Here is a 19,950-nt window from a genome sequence, read left to right as displayed (position 1 = left end):
ATGATATCTGCATTTGAACAGCCATCAACTAACCACGTTCTACTCTAGAACTTACTGGATTTCACATATTTGAGGCCTCAGAGAGTCATTGGCTTGCTTGTGGTTGCTATGAGTTATCCTCAGAACTGAGAACAGAAGGCAGAACCAGGTTAGCTATATCTCTAACTACAAGGGCAGTCTCCCTCTTAGATGAAAGGGCTCTAATTAAAAGGCAGGAAAGATCAGACACCTCTAGAGTTCACTGCTAAAGGTATCTGAAAACCCGGTCCTCAAAGTCTCTTTGCTTCTGAGAAGTCATATATTGGAAGACTAATTAACTATGACAAGCTGACCACTGGAAACTATTTTCATAAGGATGACATGATGATGAATGGATGGGTCCATGCTGTTACAATGTCATTGCTAAAAAAGATGTGAGGAGTCTAAGTTCCAATTACTTAGATGCACATACAATACAGAGGTCTCTTTAAAGCCACAGAACCCTATTACAGCTGGCTGGCATGTGTCACCCTTTCTGTATTTAAGGGCCACATTCATGAGCCAGTGACATACTGAGCTATACATGCTAAGCCTTCTGTGTCTGGCAGCTGGAATGAGACATAACTATATTTCGTTGCTTCAGGACCTTGTATGCCAAATGGGGAGTGTGTGCAATAGAAAAACCCAACCAACCAAGAGGCAGTTTAGTTTGATGCTATGAGTAGAGCCTGATGGGCAGAATTTTCCCATTTCCAAAATGGGGAATGTGTGTGTGTGTGTGTGTGTGTGTGTGTGTGTGTGGCAGGGGAGGGGGGCAGAGGGAAGGAGTGGGTGCCATGCTATTGCTGCCCCACCAGGTGAAAACTGAACATGTTGCCTTATTCCTAAATGGTCTTTATGTTTTAACTAGAGGCCCAGTGCATGAATTCGTGCACCAGTGGGGTTCCTTGAGGTTGAATTGTTTGGCCTGCAGGATCAGGCCAAAACCAGCTCTCCAACATTCCCCAAGGGGTCCCGGATTGCAAGAGGGTGCAGGCCAGGCCGAGGGAAACCACTGGGGAGAGACGTGAGAGGTTGGTCAGCTGGGGAGGAACCATGGGAGGGCTCCAGGGCATGTCTGGCCTGTCTTGCTCAGTCCTGATCAGCTGGACCTCAGCAGCAAGCTAACCTACCGGTTGGAGTAGGTTAGTGCACTGGTGGTCAGTGCACATCATAGCGAGCGGTTGAGCGGCCTTAGCATATCTTTAGCATATTACACATTGATTGGTTGAACAGACAACCGGATGACCAGACACTTAGCATATTAGGCTTTTATTATATAGGATTGGAAAATGTTTTTTTGCCAGAGGTTGGTCTCAATTTGGCTACACATTTTAGAGCAGAATTTAGAAAATGAGTCTCAAAAGGTCTTAAGTCAGGGGTCGGCAAACGTTTTCTTAAAGGGCTAAATAATAAATATTTTAGTCTTTGCAAGTTCTGAGGCTAATATACCAAGATGCAAAAACAGGGATATCACAAAGGCACCTACATAACCATGCAAAATATAACTATTCAAAAATGTAAGAACCATTCTTAGCTCACTGGCCATAGAAAAATCAGCAGCTGGACAGATTCGGCCCACAGGCTATAGTTTGCAACCCTTGCCTTAAATAAACAATGGTTAGATTTCTCACTGGTGTTGTATTTCTGCAGGAAAAATTCTCTTCATTGAAGAAAATTTTTCTTTTTAAAGAAAATCTGATCATAAGAATTTTGAAATATTAGTTAATATAAAATTATGTATAGTAATACATTACAGTATATTACATGTATAATATATTTTAACATACTATAGTACATTTATGTTCATATATAATAGATTATATGTTAATCTATTAGCATTTAATATAATAATAAATTATACATAGCAATTATCATAATTAATATAACAATAAATTATAGATCGCAACATATTATATTATTATTACTTCTAATTAATAAAAGCTGGACTCACAGAGGCCCTTGCTCCCTTCTCTTCCCAGCCACCCTGCCATGTCTCTCCTGCCTCTTTTTCCCAGCCCAGCAGTGGCAGACGCTCTGCCCTTCTGGAGGTTCAGCACTTTGCAAACAACTCAATGAAGGGGGTAGTTCAGGCAGCCCAGTCCTTAGAAGGGAGCACACAGGGATTAATTCCTCTCCTCTCACAAATGCTGCACTGACTCTCCTGCTGAAGTGTGGGGCACGGCTACAGTGTTTTGGACAGGTTCAAGCCTTGGACTGATGAGAGGGCACAGTCCTCTCATTGCCACGTGCAAGTCCCAGCTTGGAGGGCAGAGCCCTCCCAGCACAATTATAGCCAACAGCTATAGTTGTAAGCTTGAACCTATGGTCTGAACACGTGGCCCCACGTGCCTGAGTGATGTGGGCTTGATAGAGTTCAGGTGCGTGTAGTTGAGTAGGAGTGAAACCCATGAGAATGTTGTAAACATCTTGATCACACCCTTACTTTCCCTCGTGGCATCGGCTGTAAAATAAAGACACGGCTTGTGGGAGCTGGCGCTATCTCTCCATCCAGGAGCAGCGTCCCACCAAGACCCGGCCTTCATTCTCTTGTCTATCTTTTCTAAGCCTTTCACCACCCCCACTCAGGGTCACTGAACCAGGCTGAGCTGGCATGGTACATAAGGCACCGTGGGGCTGAGTATGCTATGGCCGTGCCAGCTCGCCACACCGAAGTCCTTGTCCATCAATGAGGGGTGGGTGGCAGTGGTATGGCTGTGACCAGCCACAGTCATAGGTGCTTTTCTGAGCTTAAATTGCCAGTTGACAGCCTTTATTCCCATTCTTAGGCTTTCGATGAAATTCTGGAATGACCAGAAACTCCCCCTTGGTTCCCAACATGCCCTGTTACACTTTGTGTAGATTTCTCACTACCCCTGGCCTTCCCTATGCTCCCCACAACAGAGTTCCCCTAACCCTCCCTGACAATTCAGTTCTGAGGCTAACATACCATGATATTGTGACTTATAAAAAGAGAAATTGAGATTTCGTCTTCAGTCTGTTTCTGGCACAGATCTCCTAACACCTTTGGAATTATCTAAGAGATAAGAGCGATAAAGGTGCCTTGATGTTTATAACAAACCCCTTTCACCCACCCCTGAGTTTATGTTGATGAGGTGACTTTTAGAAAGCACCTAAGGATAGGGGCAGCTTGCCAGGGGAAGCAGCCTTATGATTGGAGGGTTGAAACTTTCAGTCCACCCCCTGACCTCCATGGAGCGGGGCTGGAGGTTGAATTGTTGGCTACTGGTCAATGATTGAATCAACCCAGCCCATATAATGAAGCCGCCATTAAATCCCAGAAGGACAGGGTTCAGAGAACTTCCCTGTTGGTGAATACATGGAGATATGGAGAGTGGAGTGCTTGAAAGGGCGTGGAAGCCTGGCACCCTTTCCCTGTACCTTGCCCTGTGCATCTCTTCTGTCAGGCTGCCTGAGTTATATCCTTTGATAGTTAACCAGCAATCTAGTGAGTAAAAGGTTTCTCTGAGTTTTGTGAGCCATTCTAACAAATTCATCAAACGTGAGGAGGGATGATGGGAACCTTTGATCTATAGCAGTGATGGCGAACCTATGACACGCGTGTCAGAGGTGACACGTGAACTCATTGTTTTGGTTGATTTTCTTTGTTAAATGGCATTTAAATATATAAAATAAATATCAAAAATATAAGTCTTTGTTTTACTATGGTTTCAAATATCAAAAAAAATTCTATATGTGACACGGCACCAGAGTTAAGTTAGGGTTTTTCAAAATGCTGACACGCCATGCTCAAAAGGTTCGCCATCACTGATCTATAGCCTCGGGTCAGAAGCACAGATGATAACCTGGTCTTGTGATTGGCATCTGAAGTTGTTGCTGTTGTTGGGGAGGGCGGAGCATCTTGTGGGAAGAGCCCTTAACCTGTGGCATCTGATTCCATCTCCAGGTAGAAAGTGTCAGGATTTAGTTAAATTGTAGGACACCCTGCTGGTGTTAAAGAATAGCTTGGTGGTATGAGGGGTAAACCCGCACATTGGGATTGAGTGCAGAGCTGTACATAGTACCTGACCTTCAAGCCCCTTTATTTTCTAGTCACAGAGGCATCAGACACAAATGCACATGTGCACTATCTCAATCAGAAGGAAGCTGCATGGCTAAAATCAAGTCAAGTTAATGTGTTTGAAACAGTTGTTGGGCTTTGAGCCTGTAGGGTCCCTGACCAGAGTACACCAGAGGTTAAAGGCCCATTCACCATACGCATGCGTGCAGGCAGTGACAAAGCAGTATTACTATGTTAAAGGCCGCTTTGCCCTACGTTTGCGGGAGGGCAGTGGCTCACTCAGCAGTAGCACTATACGTACTGTGCGAGCGCACCCTTATATAACCTACTTATGTTACTGTATCACGGACATAATTGGCACGAGGCCCCTTTTGTCTGAGCATGTATGTAAGGTGCCACTGACCAGCCAGTTATCTGCGGCTTTGTTTGTAATAAAGCATGTCCCATCTACCTACTTTCACTCGTGTTTTCTCCCAATTTCCTGCACCCAGAAGGGTCAAGTACCTGGCTGAGGAACCTGCACCCAACAGAGCCTCATTGCTTCTATCCTTCTAATAGCTTTAGGTCAATAAGTCATTATCTGGGGAAATGAAATAATCCATGCCACAGATAAAACACCTAGTTTATTTTCTGCTGCTTCTCTGAGTTTTGTTTAATGCGTGTAGCATATGGGAGCTCTGACAGGGGCCTAGGGCTGTGAGTTGTGCTGGGTGCAGCTCTGGGGAGCTAAGAAAGCAAATTCTCATGGAGTCTTATCCCCAGGCTCCCTCTTTCATACGCTTCTGCTGCTGCCTTCCCCCAACTTTCTCTCTCTGGGGACACATCATCTTGCTACCTCAGACTTTTATTCTGCAACCTTCAGAGCGATGTGGACTGGTTTTATCCAGCATTCCACAAGTAAACAATGTTTTCAGCTTTGCAGATGGAGGGTTATCATCGGGCGGTACTAGTTCGAAAAGCATTCCTGGCCTGAGGACTGCATGGAGGCAAATCCGCTTGGAGACCCATAAAGAGTTCTGGGGCAGCGTCGGCCTGTCACTGTTCCCTGGGCCCAGGGCCTGGTGCAGTCCAGCTCGACCCTCAGGAGGCAGGTCTGGAGCGAGGTCCCGCTCTCCTCTCTGACCCCCAACCACCCTGGAACTCTGAGCCAGGATTAAAGTTTGGGTCCTGTCTGTGACCCTACCAGAACATAAACTCCGCCCACGCAGGGATTTTTGTTTAATTCCCTCCTGTAGCCCCAGTACCTGGAACAATGTTGTCTCACAAATGCACAACAAATATTTGTTGAATGAGTGAATGTCGACCCCAAGCGAGACTATGTTGAGATCAACTGGATCAAGTTCAGATCTGACCAGCCCCACCCTGGGGTGGGAGCCAGTGGCTGATCCAGAATCGTAGGAATCCTGGAGCTGGGATCCTGGGCCTGTGCTCAGTACAGGGCATGTAGGCCACTCCTTCAGTGGGCAGCTGTTGTAAGTGGCAGGAATGGTACCAGGTGTCTGACCCATGGGGTCAGACCAAACCTGGGCTCAGCAACCTCGGTACTTGGGTTCTGGCTGGGAAAGAATTCAGAGCAAGACCCAAACTGTAAGAGAACATTTATTTGGTAAATTACAGAGGTAGAAAACGTAATTCCTAGAAGAAATAAGGCTTAGGAAACAAGTTATGGAGGTAAAGGAAGGGCCCTTGGAGCTTGATAGTGAGGAAGCTAATGTAATGTGCCTGGGGAGGAAATGGGGGAAAGGAAGGGATGTGCTCCTGGGAGGGGGAGCACACTGGGTCCTCCATCCTAAGAGTTTTAAGGGCAGAGATTTTTAGGAGTGTGGGGCGGGGGGGGCGGGCGGCAAGGAAGGGAGGGGGTCCAAGGGAAAGATCTTAATAGAATATTCAGTAGCCTTCCAGGTGTGTCCATTTAGGATTGTGGTCTCCACTGATTGATTGGTGGGCACGAGGGCAGGGGGTCATTATTCATTGCAGCTGGCCCTAATGTCAGCTGTGGCTGGTTTTATTGTTTATCTGGGTCTAGATGTTATCTCTAGGGAGGAAAGGTCAGGGGATCCAAATCTCATGACCAGCGATATGCTATGGGAGGAAAAGTCACCCTGGCGGTTAGGTCCCTCCACCAATTGATCGTCCATTGCTGGGCATGTGGGCTTTCCATCCTGGTGACCTTCTGTACCTGGCCCGTTGTCCTTGCTCTGCTCCCGTCTGTCTAACTGCCTACAGCACATCCACCCTCCTGCCACGGCCCAGTCGCTGTGGTACTGCAGCCTCCGTGTGCATTATCCTGAGTCATTGCAGCACATTTTCTCTGTCTGGACAAATAGTTCATCTTGCTTTTTAAAAAGTCAAGATAATTCAGTTCACTGATCAGGCTTCCAGATAATCAGTTGGGCATTGAAGGTGGTTTCATGATTGTACTTTTTACAAAAAGGTGGGGGGGTGGGGGAGAGACAAGACTGAAAGGAAAGGCTTATGTGGTTTATGGTTTAGAGCCTTTCTTTTTTGAACCTTAAGATACTTTCCCTGTGAGGCTTAATACAGCAAAGTCTACAGTGGAAAATGTGCTTATCTGCAATCTCAGATGCCAGGCAGCCTAGTAAATCCAGCCTAGGTTAAGATTAACATTGTCTGAAGCCGGAGCCTCTTGGTCTAATCTATAGTCAAAGGGACCACCAAACACCTTTTCATGTGGACCACTGCTGACTTTAAAAATCGCAGAAGTACAACCAAAGGAAAACTTTAAAGCTGATGTTGTTGAATTTTATAAGCTAGTAAAGCACCTGTCTCTGCTGAGTGGAGAAAACAAAGATTTGCATCAACTGTCAAAGCAGCACCCAGAGGAGCCCCAAGTTTTCTTAAGGAGCTTCTGTGGAAAGTGTCCAGGATGGGATTTGGACAAAACAAGACTTGTTAAATGTGATTGAATGAAAGGTAACATACTTCGGGAATTAATTCTTTTAGTGTCTGAGACCCTGCTGTAGCTCCCTGTTTTGAACTGAATGTTTATGTCCCTCCCCCCTCCCCCCGTCCCCATCCATATGTTGAAGCCCTAACCCCAATGTGTTGGTATTTGGAGGTGGGGCGTTTAGGAAGTAATTAAGGTTAAATAAGGTCATGAGGTTGGAGACCCCATGATGGGATTAGTGTCCTTATAAGCAGAGACACCAGAACTCCCTCTCTCCACAGTGTGAGGATATGGCAAGAGGTGGCCATCTGTAAGCTAGGAAGAAGCCCTCACCCAAACTTTTTTTTTTCATTGATTTCAGAGAGGAAGGGAGAGGGAGAAAGAGATAGAAACATCAATAATGAGAGAGAAACATTGATTGGCTGCCTCCTGCATGCCCCACACTGGGGATCGAGCCTGCAACCTGGGCATGTGCCCTGACCAGGAATCGAACAGTGACCTCTTGGTTTATAGGTTGATGCTCAATCACTGAGCCACGCTGGCCAGGCAGCCCTCTCACCCAAACTTGACCATGCTGGCTGATCTCAGATTTCCAGCCTCCAGAACTGAGAAATAAATGCCGGTTGTTTATAAGCCACTCAGTCTATGCTATTTTGTTAGAGCAGCCTGAGCTAAGACTCGTTTTATAGGCCAACATCCACCTGCAGGCTCTGAATGACCTCCCTACTCGGTCTCCCCCTCATTTTCTCTGTTCCAATCCAGTGGCTTCCTAGGCATACCAGTCTTCCTCCCACCTCAGAGCCTTTGCATTAGTTGTTCCCTTGTCTAAAATCTCTCTTCAGGTACCCATGTAGCCTGGCTCGCTCCTTAGCATCCCTCAGGTCTTTACTTAGTGTCACCTTCTCAGTGAGGTCTTCCCTAACTCTATCAAAAATCACAGTTACCCCAGATTGTCTATCTTCTTTCCTACTATATTTCTCTCCATGGCATTTATATGTTTTTAACTTACTCATTGTCTATCTTCCCTATTATATCATAACTTTCATAAGGACAAGTATTTTTGTGCTTACTGCTGTATTCCCAGCATCTAGAACAAGGCCTAGTATATAATAACCTCTCAATTTTTTTAATTAAATGAATGAATCAGTGAATAAACTTAACTAATCCTAAACTTATCTAAATCCATTGTGTTTGCAAAGTATTTGTTCTCTTCCATCCAGACCTTCCATGGGGTTCCATGGCTTGCTCCAGGTTGCTGGTAGAATGGGCCAGATGGAAAGCATGCTAGACTCTCAACAATCCAAGGCAAAAAGGCCCAGGAGAAAGACAGGCCTGGACAAGCAAGAGTATGAGGAAGTCAACAGAACAAGCTTCCAAGAAGGCACAATGCTCTGGACTCTCCTGGGCATCTGAACAGGAGCTGGACACAGCAAGAAATTCAGATACCCATCAACTGCTCCAACAGACTGTGGTCCTAATTCCACAAAGTCTGTTCGCATTTGCTAGGACCCTAGCCTAGGGGTTGAGGGTAGAATTCAGTTCCTAGGGGAGGAAATTGGCCAGAGGATGGAAGCTATCAAGACCTAAGATATGCAGATCTAGAAGAGCAGAGACAGAATAGAAATCAAGAACCTCAAAATGGTACATCCCAGGACCCGGGGGACATGTCCCTCTGGGAGGGGTTCTCAGGCCAGCACTAGGGGAGTTTGATTCCAGCTATAGTGAAGGGACCTGGGTGGGTCAGGAACAGTCGTATTAGCTGGTCCTTAGGCCCCACAGGTTGAAGAGTAAGAAGTGACAGCCTCCTTTGTCGTGCTTGCTCAGGAAGTAAAATAATCCTGAGCCTGGGGGTGCAACCCCCCCCACCACCATCCCCCATGGATTTAACTGTGAGGAGCTGATAAAGGCAGAGGAAGGAGAATGAACCAGGCTCATTGATACCACTATGGTTGCTCTAATATTATTATCATCTTATCCCTAAGGGAGGCTTAAGGAATTGCATTTCTTCTCTCAGGAGTTGCTTCTCAACAGCACTCCCTGTCTTCACTTTTCCCCCCACTTCTGATGCCCTATTCTGTCAATTCACTGCTTTAAATACTGTTGCTTTAACGAAAGCTTATCCAGAGGACAGTCCAGAAGACTTACCCACCCCCCAGAGTCCAAGCTAACATTCCATTCAGAGCTCAGGCCGTGGTGGTGGATTAATTAATTCTGCCTTTAAAAAGGAGAAAGTAAAACCCTTGTCTTCCTTTTAGAACCACGATAAACTACTTCTTTATTTTTTTGTCAGTTTTATCAACTTTTTTTTTAAGAGCTGGGCTCAGCTTTATTCGGTTTTTTTTTCTGTGCCCTTTCAAGTAAAAGGACTTTTTATTAACACTGTTCCTTGCCTGTTAAGAGCCTGGCTTCTTAATAGGATCTTCCTGGAAAGCCCTGAGTGATAGATGGCACCCCAGTGCTGTCTTGGGTTTACAATTGACTATCTTGGTCGGGGAGCCTGTTCTCCCACATGTGACAGGCCTGTGGAGACTTACATATTGATAAAGGGACAAATGTTTGAAAAGTGAGAGACAAAGGACAGAAAAGAAAACATTACCCAGGGCTCTGCTTCTTTCATGTAACTTTACGTTGCACAGTTTGGGTCCAATCAAAAGAACTGACTGCTTCAGTCGTATTATTCTACAGCTTCCAGGTGCCCTACTCCAATTACTACATGCAGGGCACCTTTTGGCCAAGGATCTCCAAGCTGCTCACAAACACCCAGTTGTTCTCATAACACTCTTTCTCTTCCTGTTCCCCATCTCCTCCCCCAAGGAGCTCTCCACCATTAACTCTGTTTTCCAGGGAAGACCAAACCCAGAACTGGCCATTGATTTTCTTGAGTCACCAAAATTTAAGTAATGGCTTCATTTTTATAAAAGTATATTTTCATTGATTTCAGATATAAAAGGAGAGAGAGAGATAGAAACATCAATGATGAGAGAGAATCATTGCCCCACATGGGATCAAGCCTGAAACCCGTGCATGTACCCTGACCTGTAATCAAATTGTGACCTCCTGATTCATAGGTCAATGCTCAACCACTGAGCCACACCGGCTGGGCTAGTAGCTTCATTTTAATGTTCAACCCGGATCCCAGGGACCAGCTGGGACAGCTGCTCCTGCCCCTTGCAGGACCCTTCACTACAACCACAGCCAAACTCCCTTCTGAACCCCCCTCCCTGAACCTCCCGGGCCCCAGTGACATGTCCCTAGGTCCTGGGATGGACCACTTTGGAGGGTGTTGATTTAGTCTCAGTCCCCACTTTTCTAGGACTGCATATCTAAGGTCTTGAGGCTTTCCATTGCCCTGGTCAGTTTCCTCCCCTGAGGATTGAATTCTGCTCTTGACCCCAAAGACCATGCTTCTGGTCTCCTTGAAGAAATCAGACTTATCACAGCCCTTGGCCTTGGTAAATTTGGAGCAGCCAGGCTTGGGGCATGTTCCCCAACTGCAGTCCTGCCATAGGCCCCTTCCTTACCGCTGGCCTGAGCAGCAAGAAACACTGAGCAGTCCAGCCTGGTGCCCACGCTCTTCTTTTACCGGCCTGGTCACTGGGTCTCCCGGGGTGGCGTCTTCTGGGGACAACTCTTGCCTTCCTGAAGAGATGTTTCTGCTACTCAACCTCCTTGGAGGGCATCCTCCTTCTCTTTATTTTCTTCTGAGCAAGCCGAAGCCAATTCCCAAGCGCCTTATCTCTGTTGCAACTTTACAGGGCTTTTCAAGGTGGATTTTATGGTTGTTTGCAACAGAGAATGCCCCCAGCTCTGTTTTCCCTCCCAGCTCCCAAAGAGCCAGGTTTGACAAAGTAATTCTGAACAACTCTGGCACAGGCTCCTACCAGCAGGAAGAACATCAGCAGTTCAGATATAATACAATAAAAGACACCAGCTTGTTTTCTCACCAGTAGCCTTGTAGCTAAGTGCTAATGGTGTCTTCTACTGAATTGATTAGGTCTATTGGCTGGGTTTCGAATACCCAGGCTGTCCTGCAATTATAGCATCCCTGTTACTTTACTGTTTTTCTACCTCATCATTACATTGCTCCTTAAGTCAAGGTGAGACATGGCCACCCACTCCTCTATTTAGAGATGAAATTATGGCATTTTGCATAAAAAGCCCATGGCAGAAATGAGCCAGTGACCTTCTGTGGTTTACTGGGACACTCTACCCACAGTTCTGTGCCACCAGGTGACTTTGGTCAGTTACACCAGACAGGCTAGTCATCCTGTCCCTGGCCTAGACTCCTCAGAGGGAGGCTCAGTTTTCTCCAGGAGCTACAGAGACTGCAGAAGCAGGGCCAGAGGAGCTGAGCGAGCATCACGCAGGTGGCATGTTGGAGCACAGAGCCAGCTGCTGTGGCTGCGGGTAGGTGATAAACCGGCTGCCACCAGGCATAGTTCCGGAACGTGCTTGCAGTTCGGCTGTGGGCTCCGCATCCCTGGGGCCATTTGACATTTCTGTCTTCCTGGTTTTCTCATGAATCCTTACAGCCAACCCTGATTACTAAAAACAAACCAACCACTGCAATCTGAACGAACCCAGAAAACATAACCCTCTGACAATAAAAGCATGCCGATGTTGGTGTTTTGTCTCCTAACACATATCTCATCAGAACCATGGGAGATGTTCTAGAATTACATCATGGCTTGCACTTTTAAAACAGGCAGGCTCCAATCCCATCAGCTTTCCGGAATTAAACCAGAATTGAATCCATTACAATAGCTTAATGTATGTGGAAGCAGCTGTTATAGTATCTGGAAGCTAGTAGGAGGCCAATACATGTAAAATGTTAATTTGGATATTGAAACTTAGGATTGACACAGGACCAGCAAAATTTCGGTCAGAGTTTCTGGAGGAAAGTTGGTAGAAAGATTCCCCACGGAGGGCCTTGCGTGGGCACCTCAGGCCCCTGGGAACCTCCAGGGCGTTTTAGGCCTAGGACAGTGGGCACTGCACCTGACATTCAGGAGGGCTGCGCAGCTGGGTCCAAGGGCTTCAGACAAGACACCTTTGTTGTCCCTATTGGCTCCTCTGATCCATTTTTCTCCAGGAAAGGGTTGAAACATAAGCAGGGAAGTGAGACAGGGATTATTCAAGAATCCTGGAGTCTAGTCCAGGCCAAGTTAAAAACAAAAACAAAACAATCTGGGGAGCTATAGGGAGTGTTATGGGTTGAATTGTGTACCCCTAGAATGCATATGTTGAAGTCCCAACTCCCAGTAGCTCAGATTTGGAGATAATACCTCCAAAGAGGTGTTTAAGTAAAATGAGGCCATTAATCTGGGACCCTAATCCAAAAAGACTGGTGTTCTCATAATCAGAAGCAGAAAGACACCAGGGTGCCTGTGCACAGAGGGACGGCCCTGTGAGGAGGCAACAGATCTCCCTGCGATTCTTTCATCGCAGTTGGAAGTGGCTAATGGTGAACGTCATTAGAGTATCACAGGCTTAAAACTGAATGTGGGTTAATGTTCATAACAAGAGAAATAATTGGTTTCTCCACAGACATTTACACCTAATTTCTAAGACTTATTATGTATTATATTTTGTCTTATTTAGGGCTCTTTGTAAATTGTTTGCAGTCAAACAAGTTATTTGACTCGCACAAGTCTTGTATTTCATACTTGAGAAGTCAAAGCAACACCTTTGATCAACGTGGAATGTTTTAATTAAATAACCATAAAATTCCCCTCAAGGAAACAAGAACGCCCAAAAGCATAGTTAGCAGATGTTCCTGTTTTTTCAATTCTTGACATCGGCCCAGCTTGGTTTTTACCCTGCTGTAATGCATACATCCCAAGCCCAGTGTCATCCGCTTCACTCTGGTAACTGGGCCAGTGATTGCCACGCCTACATCATCACCAAACCACCTCCCCATGAATGAGGAGCCTCTGGAAGCTCTGATCCAGTGAACAGGCAAGGGGGCCTAGAATCTGCTCCTGCAAATAACTCCCCTGGGTGCTGCTGGGGGAAGTCAGATGTGGGAATAATGGATGAGTGACTCACTCCCAGGAGAGTGAGCAAGGCACTCCAGGATATGCAGTGATGTGGTGAGAAAAAACAACAACAATAATAAAAACTCTGAGTAGTACTGATAGTGCCTGAGCATTTGCTATGGGAGCTCCAGAAGTATAAGGACCGTGTTTGTCAAGTTCTCAGCTGGGTCTCTAGTTCTTTGCATGGTGACAGGAACACAGTGAATGATAAATCAGTTGAATAAATGAACCTACTCCTGCTGATCACTTTATATATAGTGTTCATTTAACTTAATCCTTACAGAAACCAGGTGAAGTAGGTACTATAAGCTCTATTTTACAGATGGGCATACATCATGACTTTCTGAGAAGTTAAGCAAGTTCCTCCATTTGCCAAGAACTTCCTGAGAAAAGACTGGGACTCAGATTTGCTTAGCTCCAAATACCTGGCCTATTGCACACCCTTGCAGGGTGGCTAGGTGGCTGGGTCACAGTGAGTCAGACTGTGCCAGTCACTGCCTATCCCAGCCCCATCCTGCTGCAGTAACCAGAGACCTCCACCCTATAGGGTTATTTTTTTTCACTCATCTTCTCCAAGGTCCATCCTGACTCCATTTCCATCAGAAGGTAGATTCTAGAATATGTCACACTACCCTGAGTTAGGACTCTCATACTCAGGGTAGCCCCCACTATCCACATGCTTACAGAGCTGGACTCTCCCCATCTGTCTGCTTTCTTCCCAGTCTCTGCCAAGAGAGACCTGTCTGTAAGATCTAACTTCTCCTGGGCCCCTTGCTGGAATTCTTGTCTCCTTTTCTTTATTATAGTTTTATTGATTTCAGAGAGGAAGAGGAAGGGAGAGGGAGAGAGAGCTAGAAACATCAATAATGAGAGAGAATCATTGACCCGCTGCCTCCTGCACTCCCCCTACTGGGGATCAAGCCCGAACCCTGGGCATGTGCCCTGTCCGCCTGATTCATAGGTTGATACTCAACCACTGAGCCACACAGGCTTGGCTCCTGTCTCCTTTTGAAGGGGCCCCGACAACCTGCCTGGTCTTTGTCAATTCCCTTTCCCAAACACTCCAGCCTGTGTCCCTGCACCTGTCTCCCCACCTCCACCCTATCAGATTCCATCCATGTTCAAGACCTCATTGGGTTTCCCGTGACTGACTGTCCCAGATTCCTAAGTGGTCTCCTGACTTCAAGAATTGTTCCCTCCTCCAGACATCCCCAGCATGACTTATGAAAACACAGGTTAATCCATGCCACTGCCTTGTTTAAAACCTTTGATGGGGTCCCCATCACCTACTGATTGTAGTCTCAGCTCCTTAGAAGGGCACATCCACCCTTCCATGATCTGGCTCCTATCTATTTCTCTGGTCTCATTTCTTGCAACTCTAACCATATGGAACAAGCTACGTTGTTTTCACATGTCTGATGTTCTTCCCTCTCCCTAGAATGTCCTTCCCACCATCTTAGAAACATAACCCTGTATGATTTATCCTCCAAACTTCAGCTCACCTTCTGAAGAAAGTCTTGCCTCCAATCCCATTCTGAGTCCAATACCTCTCCTCCATGCCTCCCAGCAACCTCAGCAGATTATGTCAAAGTCATCTTGTAAGTTCCTGAAGGCGAGCCAAGTTTTATTCATTGCCGAGCCTAGCACCATGCCTGGCACATAACTTGACATTCAAAAAATGTATATGGACCCATGGACACAGACAATAGTGTGGTGAAATCCTGGGGAGGGCAGGGGAGTGGGATGGAGGAGGTCTATAGGGGGGGGGGAGGATATCTATAATACTTTCAACAATAAAGATACATTTTTTAAAATAATTTTTTTAAATGTGTATGGACCTAAAGCACTAAAGCCTGTGGGAACCCCACCTCTACTAGGGAGCCCAGCCCTCCCTTCTACCTGACTAACCATCAGGAGTCTAGATTTCTGGAGACTTCTAGCCACCCACTCACCAGATCAGTGTACCAGGATGTCAAAGCAAATCTGGAGCATGTGCAGACACAGAACATGGGCTTTTGTTCTATGGCAGCTTCATGAGCAGGGGGTCCCACCCACTCCCAGCCTTTCCTCCATATCTATTCCTGCCCACAAAACAAGCCCATCATGACTCTGAGCCACATCCTTCACACAATCAGGCAGATGGTACCTCTGGCCAGAGTCACATCTAGCAAATGAGCATCACTGCTCACAAAGGACCAGAAAGGCAGTGCTGGTGGATCCGCATGCTCTCCACATGAACAATAACTTTAAATAGATTCTCTCTGAGAGGGGTCAGGAGCTTCATTTCCATAGATGAGTAACAGCACATTAATATGGTGCCTTGCTGGGAAAGTATGTTCCAATCTTCATGCATTGCAGAAATGAAAGCTCCAAAGGCACCCCTAAACCTCCGAGCCCCTCATGGTCCTATCAGTCCTATGCCATGAAGATGAAGGGGAAGGATAATGGCAACAGAGAGTGTTTCCCTGCTGCCGTAACACTCACTCTTCTCCTGCGCTAACATCTCAGAGCCATAAAGGCACATTGTATTTTCAAGGCTTGTCTGATCCTATTTCTTTGTAAATTGGATTAAGCTCTTTACTGTGTATTACTGATATTAAAAAAGAATGAATTCCCATCTTGCAAACACAGCAAAAAGCAATCATTCCCATGACAAGGAAGTCATTGGCCAGCATCCACGGGAACCCAATTTTAACTTTCGAGCCCAGTCAGCAGGCAAACACACTGGCTGATGGCAGGGTCAGCCCCAGGCAACATCGTGATCTGGGCAATGTGAGCTGTGAGCTGTCAGTGTCCAGGGGCTCCCTCTTGGTCTCTCTTTGCTCCCCACCCCCTTTCAGGGCTTCTTCAATGCAAACACTCTTTCCTCTCCAAACTCCCAGTTCACTTCCGTCTCCCCAAGAAAAGAGGCTGGACATGTGTTCACATGAAGGCTAGGCACAGAAGGGGCATGACCCAGGTGAAAATGATTTAGAAAGTGCTATGCAAGAATAACAGCAATACCTCTTATGTGAATTATCTCTACTTTGCAAAACCCTCTCATCTTCATGGCATAGGAACTCTGAATAAGGTTTTGTCTCCACCCCTTCCTGACCCCCAGTTTCTCTGAATTTTAGAAAATGATCCTATGGGTAGGTGATAACAAAGGATGAAGAAATGAAGATTAAAATGTTCAGGCTTCAGGGCAGGAGTGATTTGGGGTAAACCCTGGAAAAGAGTTGGGGAAAGTTTTCTGTATTCTTCAAATTGCCAAAGGCAGTAGCCCAAATCTGGCCCTTTGGAGAACTTTAAACAATTGGGATCAATAAAAGGGTGAAAAAAGCATGAACAATTTTGGTCTGACATTCCCATAATCTGCATGTCCATATTAGGAGAATGATAAATAATATGCAATGATTTAAAGAATAAAATAGATTTATATGTACTGGCACATAAAATTCTCCATTGAAAAAGGCAAGTCACTGAATAATGTGTGTAGTATAATATTATAACATGATCCCATTAATACACACACATACATACACATGTTGACTATGTCTATATGTAAAATATGTATGTGACAATACATGGAAAAGGTCAAGATGGGTTCATCCCATACTATCAGCAGTGGCCATGGATAGGGAGGGGAGTTAGAGGGAGATTGTTATTGTTTACTAGAGGCCTAGTGCACAAATTCGTGCACCAGTGAGGTCCCTCAGCCTGGCCTGCGGGATTGGGCCAAAACTGGCTCTCCGACATCCCCTGAGGGGTCCCAGATTGTGAGAGGATGCAGGCCAGGCCGAGGGACTCCACTGGTGCACAATTGAGGCTGTGGAGGGACATGGGAGGTTGGCCAGCTAAGGAGGGACAGCTAGAGGGCTCCAGGGTGTGTCTGGCCTATCTGGCTAGTCCCTATCTACTGGACCGCAGCAACAAGCTAACCTACAGGTCGGAACTTTGCCTCCTGGTGGTCAGTGCATGTCATAGCGACTGGTCAACCAGTCGACTGTCTGCCCCCTGGTGGTCAGTGCATGTCATAGCAAGTGGTTGAGCAGCCTTAGCATATTATTAGCATATTGTGCTTTGATTGGTTGAACGGCAGACTGGTGGACTGGACACTTAGCATATTAGGCTTTTATTATATAGGATTTAATTCTGTATTGTTTCACTTTGGGTTTACAAGGAAATTGCATTGATTTTGTAATTTTTTTTTTTTTTTACAAAAACAAAAGATATTCCCACAAGAGAAATGGGGTCAGACATTTAGGGAAGACAGTTTGGAATGTGGCCTGAGGGTCATTGCCCCAGACTAGTGTTCCCATGGAGATGGCCATTAAGGTGGCCCCATGATTCAGGTGAGCTGATCACTTATCTGTAACCTTCACAGCTCCACTGTGCCCAGAAGACCTTCTAGCTCTGAATCTGAATAGGGAATTTTAGCTAAGCACCAGGAACGTATTGCACTGTACCAGACAGGAATGCCAGACTCCAACTGTTCCTCCTAATAGAATTCACCTTGAGAGGCAAGGAATGAAAATATTTTGCACATCTCGCTGTGGCACCTGGATAAACACACACACATCCGCACAGTTGCCTGACTAAGGATCTTGCTTTAAGATTGTTTTCTCAAGGAGCATGAGAGGAAGGTTATCACAGAAACTGTATCTTCACATAAGAAAATGCTGCTGGTTTTTAATCAAATGTGCAGAATGCCAATTCTACAGTGCACCTGTCTACTTCTTCCCTATATCAAGTGCAGTTGAAAATTCTGGTTGACGGCCCTCAAGTGCGTGCCTGTCAATCGAGCTGTCTCCAGTACATCCCTGTCTCAGCTCTCCCTGCCATGCTGTCTCCAGGCTGAGTCTGAAGTGTCTGCCTCACTGTGAAGGGGTTTGGCCTGAGCTGTGGCAGAGCCAGAATCTCCTCACCTCTGCCCCCCGGGTTCCCTTTCTAAAGAAGAGTACACACGCCTGTCCAGCACCAGCTGGATCCGGTTACTCACCCACAGTGTGAAATAATTTCTGAAAAGGTCCATATTTCCCTGTTAGCAATCTGGTGCTGACTGCCTATTGTTTATCCTCCTGGCTCTGGGCAGCCGCTGGCTGGAAATGTGAGTCCGTAGCCCAAAGGGAGGATCATTGCAATGCGGTACCCAAGGAAGGTGGAGGAAGAGGTTTTGTCTGGCTGCAAACAAGAAGGAGGTGAATTGTCTGTAAAGATTTACAAATAATGATAGACACCACTACAAGTTAGTCTGCTTTATTATTATCACCAGGCAACTGACAATCCTAAACAATGTCCAGGACAGAATACTCATCCCTACATGGGTAGAATACTCATCCTTACATGGGTAGAATACTCATCCCTACATGGGCAGAATACTCATCCCTACATGGACAACAACTGGGACAACAAAGCCAGGAACCTCATAGCGCACCATGGTCAAGACTGTGAGGTTTGAAGTTAGGCACTACATGGGTAGACCACGGTCATGTCCATGGTACAACAACTGGGACAACAAAGCCAGGAACCTCATAGCGCACCATGGTCAAGACTGTGAGGTTTGAAGTTAGGCACCCTAGTTAGAACCCTAAGCCTGCCACTGGTTAGCTCTGTGAATGTGGCGAGTTACTTAACATCTCTGAGCCTCAGTTTCCTCTACTGTAAAATGTTAACATGATATTGTAGGACTGTTGTGAAGATATGAGATAAACTATGTGAAAACTCTTCATAAACTGTAAAGTGACAGAAAAATGTCTAAAATTAAATGCAGTTAAAATTAAACTTGAACTTGAAGCTCCCCAAATATGGCAGGTGTATTCACTTTTCCACCCTTTTCCACATGTTATACTTTCAAGCAATGTCCCTGTTAACCTCTCATTCCCCATTATCCCTGTGATCTGCCTTTTTCACACCACTCCAGCTGCTATTTCAAAATAAACCATAGGCCTGGCCAGTGTGGCTCAGTTAGTTGAGCATGAACCATACACCAAAGGGTCGCTGGTTCTATTCTTGCTTGGTCAGGGCACATTCTGGGTTGTGGGCTGGATCCCCAGTGGGGGGCATACAGGAGACAGCCTATCAATGTAACTCTCTCACACATTGATGTATCTCTCTCTCTCTCTCTCTCTCTCTCTCTCTCTCTCTCTCTCAAATCAATAAAAGCATTTAAAATTAAATAAATACAAATAAAGTCAGAATTCCTTTGTAAATCCAAAGTAAGCTGCCCAATGTCCCTACCTAATGAGGTAGGGGACTAGATCTATCTTTCCTGAATTTTCCCTCTTAAGGATCCTGAAAGGTCACCGTCACATTCTCATGCATCAGTTCCCCTTGCTTCCTCTTGCCATTTACCTGCTGTTACCCACCAGGAGCTGGAACACCCCTCAAGGTGGGCTCTGCCACCATGATGCGTAACTGTGAGTCAGAAAGAGAAGCTCTTCCGAGATCATTGGTGAACAGGGAGAGGCAACTCGCCTTTTCGGACCTTCCCAGACTTGCCTCTTACAATTGGCCCAATACCTGCACAGGCAACTGGTCCAGAGAAAAAGGATTTGGTGCTTTTTCCATGTTTTTTTCTGAAGAGAAACCTTGCAGAGTGAACGTCTGAGATGATTTGGGGTTCACACCTACTGCCTGTGGAACAGCTTGAAGCTGACTAGATTAGCTGCTTGGAACACTCAGACTCTGCCCACACAGACCAGCCTGGCACCTGCCCAGCTCGGAGAGATCTGGGTTTTCGTCAGTTTGGACTCTTCACTGTCTTCCTTTATCCTGGGTCTGAGGGCAGTTCCTTCCATCCTTGCCCAGCCCCTCACTTCCAGCTTCCAGGTTCGGGCCAAGTTGATCAGTTGGCATTTTTGGATCAGTCCTTGGAGGCCACACTCATATTCCTTTTCTACCCCCTGGATTACAAGTTGCTGGTATTTTTACATATCTGAGCGGCTGCTGCACCAGCTTCCTCT

Source organism: Myotis lucifugus, unplaced genomic scaffold, assembly GCF_000147115.1.
Source record: "Myotis lucifugus unplaced genomic scaffold, Myoluc2.0 scaffold_1, whole genome shotgun sequence".
In the NCBI taxonomy this organism is placed as follows: domain Eukaryota; kingdom Metazoa; phylum Chordata; class Mammalia; order Chiroptera; family Vespertilionidae; genus Myotis; species Myotis lucifugus.
The sequence above is the reverse complement of the archived record's forward strand: the minus strand, read 5'-3'. Positions refer to the sequence as shown.